Below are 6000 nucleotides of genomic sequence, written 5' to 3'. Positions count from 1 at the left end.
AATTAGAAGCATTGCTATGTCAGAAAGACTTGGACATCGTACTCGGAGACAAACCGGAGAAAATGGAAAAAGCTGCTGAAGATGCGTGGAACTCAAAGGACAAGAAAGCCAAGGCGGTTATTACATTGTCGTTGACGAAGAGCGTTGCTTTCAACATCATGAATGAAACCACGACACGTGGTATGATGGAGGCTCTGTCAAATATGTATGAGAAACCATCGGCGGCTAACAAGGTGTTCTTGATGAAGGAGCTGTTCACTACAAGGATGAATGAGGAAGGCTCAGTTACGGTTCACATTAACAATCTAAATTCAATTCTGTCCAGATTATCATCTGTGGGAATTAAATTTGATAATGAGACTCAAGCTTCGCTGCTACTAGCTTCTCTACCTGATAGCTGGTCCGGAACAGTTACTGCTGTTACGAGTTCCGTGGGGACCAGTGGTATGACTTTTGAAGGGTTTAGAGATTTGGTTCTAGGTGAGGATATCAGACGCAAGAATCAAGGTGGATCTTCCTCTTCTGATTTATTAAATGTCGGAAGAGGTAGAGGGAATAGCAGGAATAGTGGGAGCAGTGGGAGTCGGGGAAAAAGTTCTTCTAGAACTTTGAAGAATGTGAAATGCTGGAACTGTCAAGAAGTGGGACATGTTAAGAGTCAATGTCCAAAGAAAGAATTGAGCATTGCTGATGCTGAGAATTTTTCTAGGGATGATGCATTGTTACTCAGTATGGAAAGTTCTGTAGACTCTTAGGTCATGGATTCAGGGGCTTCGTTTCACGCCATGGACAACGGGGAAATGATGGTGAATCTAAAAGGAGATTTTGGAAAGGTACGGTTAGCAAATGACAAGATGCTTCAAGTAACGGGCATGGGAGATATTGATCTGGTTACTTCATTGGGAACTACATGGAGCCTGAAGAATGTCAGGGTGATTCCGGAGCTGAAAAAGAAATTGATTTCTGTTGGTCAGCTGGATAAACAAGGACTGGAAGTAAGGTTTGGTGGTGGTAAATGGAGGGTGGTCAATGATAATCTGGTGATTGCTCATGGTATGAAGCGTGGGTCATTGTATATGGTTGAGGTACCTGCTGAGGGAAGTATGACCGTCCCTGTTAAGCAAGACAAAATCTGGTTCGCTAAATCTACCGCTAAGAGAGTTCATTTTGCAAACATGAATTCTGGAGCTAAGGGGATGTTAGCTGAACGAGTCGGAAAGTCTAAACCAGTCAGGAGATTCTGTGACAGTGGGAGCACGGGGCTTGTTCCGGGTACAGTTACAAAGAGCCGTTGGGTTTTGAAGACTAAGACTGAAAAATTCTCTCCTGTTGGAAGTTTGCTAAGTTTGGAGAGTGTTAGTGGTCCTCAGTGTATCTCTGGATCCGGTGGAGTGTCCAAACCGGTTGAGACAGAGGATGAGTCGGTGGCGGGATTAGCCACGGCTGAGTTGGAGCTAGTGGGAGCTTCAACTGGCCCTTCTTGTAGTTGATGATGAGGGGCGGCTGCAACTAGAGAAATAAGACTAAGTTTAGCTTGTTCTTGGGAACAGGAAGCTTGGAAGACTTGTCTGGTTTAGAGATTACTGAAGTGACTGAGGAATGTTGCTAGAGTTGGATGGTAGAAAAAGCATGAGTTGTTCAAAGCCCCAAGTGGGAGATTGTTGGGTAGTTGGTGTCTTTTCCAACTCACAAAGCAATAAAAAGGGAAAAGCAAGTGGCAGACAAAGGAATGTGGAACACCTCATTTGGAGGAAAAGCAAAGGAATGCATCCATTCTTTATTTCCTTAAGCATCGGCTCTTTGCCTATAAATAGAACATTCATCATTCATTTGTAAATGTACCAACTTGTACTGTAATCTTCTAGCAATAATAAAATCTCTAGTTGCGGCCCGTGGATGTAGGATTTGTACCGAATCCGAACCACGTAATATTCTTGTGTTCTTCTTGCTTTATTTTCTCGTTTCGTTTGAGAGTGTGTGACAGTGTGTTTCCGCTGCGTGTACCCGGTCCGATTCCTAACAAAAGTCTCATGCCTTCAATTGAGGCACGGATTATTATCCTCATACCACCAATGTCCCTTTGACAAACAAATTGTTGTTTTCTTAAACATAGTATAGAACAGAAGCTTCAAGAAATCAAAAGTGTGAAAAAATATTGGAGAAATCAAAAGGAATCGTACCCAGAACAAAATCACAGTTTTGAGGACCCACTGACATGTTTCGGCTGGGACCCACCTGTTCTTGAGGCTTTTGACCAGGTACATCATACATGACAACATATCATGTTTTGTTCACGTATTCAATGTATCCCAAGGAATTGGAATTTTGAATTCCTTTCTTTAGTGTTTTTGGTTGTCAAACTAAATATTCAAGTGGCAAGAGATTCCTTCAAAATCCATGTTTGGGGGATTTCATCATCATACGAGTGGTTGTTAACAATTGAGTTTCATTGTTCATATTTCCATTTCCATCAAAAGAATAAATTAGAACGTAAACACATTCTTTTATTGTCTATGCATTGCTATTATAATAGCAAAAGAAATGTGATTAAATTCCATTCCATTTTCTACCAACAAACACATCAAAGATTGCAATTCCTTCATATTTTCAATTCATATAAATTACAACTATTTTCACTGATTTCAGTTCTTCCAAAAGCATTTTGCAAACCAAACGACCTCTAAGAGTTAGAGACGAAAACTAAAATCTCAAATCCAAAATCATGCTCTAGATGTCCATGACTCAACTTTAAGAATTATATACATGTCCACAACCACTAAAAAAAGTAACTTGTCACCTTTACCCAACTCATTATCTTTGGAAGATATGAATACAAATTCATGATAAAAACTGAAGTCGCTTTTTCCGAATAAGTGCATACCATTAAAAGTCTCCACATTACATGAATGTATCATGCCTTCTGCACAATCATGCATATGTTTATGTTGTCAAAAGTGGTGACTAACTTTGAGCCAATGAATAGACTAGTACTAAAAACCCGAAGCTTCATACTCTTAAAAAAATGAATAGATTTTCAAGATATACCATACCCTCTAGAACTATAGTGAATAGATTTATATAGATTTATATAGTGAATAGTCACGATTTTCAAGAATCATGCAGCATTCAACAATGAATCGTTCAATCTTGGAGGAGAGATTCCGTGTGTTGAAAGAGGATAATGATACCAATGTATCTAATTAACCACCACAATGATAACTGAATCACGAAGAGAATAATTAAACAAGCAGAAGTCAAGTCACTTTAGAACTGTATATCTAAGAAATGATGGTATAGAGTTTGGAATAATATTCACCTTGCTTATTCAATACGCCAAATGAGGCTTAATATAGGGTACAAAATTAGACCAAAGATAACAAACTAATCTAGAATGACGGGAATAACAAACGAGTAATAGATAAAGTAATGACAGCTAATAAACTATATCCAATACTCCCCCTCAAGATGGAGCGTGCAAGTCAATAACGCCCATCTTGCCAAGCAAAAAATTGAATTGAGCCGAACTAAGGCCTTTAGTGAGTAAATCAGCGACTTGTAACTTGCTATTAATCTTCAATGGCATTATTTCCTTAGAAAGAACACACTCACGGACAAAGAAATAGTCCATCTCCACGTGTTTCGTCCTTTCATGAAACACAGGATTGTTGGCAATGTGTCGGGCTGCCTGATTGTCACAAAACAAATCTATAGGAGATGTGATGTTAACTTGTAAATCCTTTAAAAGCCAACGAATCCAAATAATTTCACTAACTGTGGATGCCATAGCTCGATATTTCGCCTCTGCAGATGACCGTGAAACCACTGACTGCTTCTTAGTCTTCCACGAAATAGGAGCCCCGCCAAGCATAATGAGATACATGGTACGTGAGCGCCTTGTGTAGGGGCAACCAAGCCAATCAGAGTCACAAAAGGCCGTCAACTGTGGGTGTCCATCTTTAGGTAAGAGCACTCCCTGTCCAGCGGTACCCTTTAAGTAACGTAGGACCCGGTGTAAAGCATCCAAGTGGTTGCGTCTCGGATCAGCGACAAATTGACTCAAAATATTCACCGAATAAATGACATCTGGTCTCGTAGCTTGAAGGTATAACAACCTACCTACAAGCCGTCGGTATTGACTTGGATCAACTTTCTCTTCATTCTCACCTCGATCAAGCTTCACATTTTGTTCAATAGGAAATTTGCTTGGCTTGCAACCAAGCATGCCACTATCTTGAAGAATATCGAGCACATACTTCCTTTGGCTCAAAACGAGCCCATTTTCAGTTTTAGAAACTTTTATGCCAAGGAAATACTTTAACTAACCCAAATCCTTGATACCGAAAGCTTTGTCTAATTGAGTCTTGATTTGTTGTATTTGTTCAATATTGTTTCCGGTAATTATAACATCATCCACATAAATGAGGAGAGCAATGTAAAATACCATTTTTGTCCCAAATGAACAAAGAACGGTCAGCTTTTGACTGAGAGAATCCAATACTTAACAAAAAAACTGTGAATTTGTGATACCAATTGGTTGAAGCTTGTTTTAACCCGTAAAGTGACTTTTTGAGACGGCATACACGAGTGTCATTTTCTGTGGCAAACCCTTGAGGAAGCTTCATATAGACCTCCTCGTCCAAATCGCCATGCAAGAAAACATTGTTCACATCAAGCTGGTGAATGAACCAATCTTTCTTAGTCGCAACGGCCAAGAGAGTACGAACAGTGACGAGTTTTGCTACCAGAGCAAAGGTGTCATGGTAGTCAACTCCCTCCATTTGTGTGAACCCCTTTGCAACTAGTCGCGCTTTGTACCTTTCCACGGTCCTGTCAGGGTTGAACTTGATCTTGTAAACCCACTTGCAATCAATAGCCCTTTTTCCTTTTGGTAGTTCCACCAATTCCCAAGTATCATTGGACATAAGTGCTTTTATTTCGTTCTTCATAGCATCACGCCATCGGGGATCTTTCACAGCTTGAGAAAAGGAAATAGGCTCATTGTTTGAAGTAATGGCCACAAGGAAACATTTATGTTTGTTAGAGAAATTTTTATAAGAAACAAAGTTTGATATAGGGTGTATCGTGGAGGATTCTTGATTGGTGTCAGGTTGCTGATGACTAACCGAAGGGGGAAGATTCACGAGAAAATCTTTAAATCTTTGGGGCTGCACTCGAGTTCGTGTGGATCTGGCTGGAGTCTCAATTTCGTTTTGCATGTTTTCGATAATTGGGCTCATATTGCGTGTTGTGCTCTCGTGTTGTTCTGGGGTGGTGGACGAGTTCCGATTGGCCACTGTAGCTGGACTCGGCGAGACTGGGCTAGTCGTATTTGGACTCTCATGATCTGATGCATACTGATCTTGGGTTACCTAGTCCATATCGACCCCCCTTTCTTGGTTCAAATTTAATTCGAGTTCATCAGTGTGCATATGCTCACAAGAATCATTCGATATTTTAGTTGGCTCGCCAACTTCTAACTGAGATCCCGAATGAATGGTTTGAATGGGAAATTTGTTTTCATCGAAAATCACATCTCGACTAACTATTATTTTCTTGGACTCTATATCATAAATTTTATACCCTTTAGTGCCTTACGGATATCCCAAAAATACCCATGGTTTTCCTCTTTGCTCAAATTTATCCCCTTTTGTAGTTGTGTTTTTATGATATGCAAAGACAGCAAAAAATTTTCATGTGGTTATATAAGGGATTTTTATTCCAAATAATTTCGTAAGGTGTCTTATTTTTGATAGTTTTTGAAGGTAATCTATTAATTATATAGGCAACTGCAAGAATGCATTCACCCCAAAATTTCTTTGAAACATTTGCTTGGAACCGAATTGTCCGAGCTGTTTCCAACAAATGTCGGTGTTTTCTCTCCACAAGACCATTTTGTTGTGGTGTGTGTGGGCAAGTGGTTTCAAGTAGAATACCTTCTTTGTTGTAAAATTTGCGCATAAAGTTGGAAGTGAACTCACCTCCATTGTCACAACGAAATCT

The sequence above is a fragment of the Lactuca virosa genome, chromosome 1 (assembly GCF_052849685.1).
Source record: "Lactuca virosa cultivar CGN04683 chromosome 1, Lactuca_virosa_CGN04683_v6, whole genome shotgun sequence".
NCBI classification, from domain to species: Eukaryota; Viridiplantae; Streptophyta; class Magnoliopsida; order Asterales; family Asteraceae; genus Lactuca; species Lactuca virosa.
Note: the sequence above shows the minus strand (reverse complement) of the source record.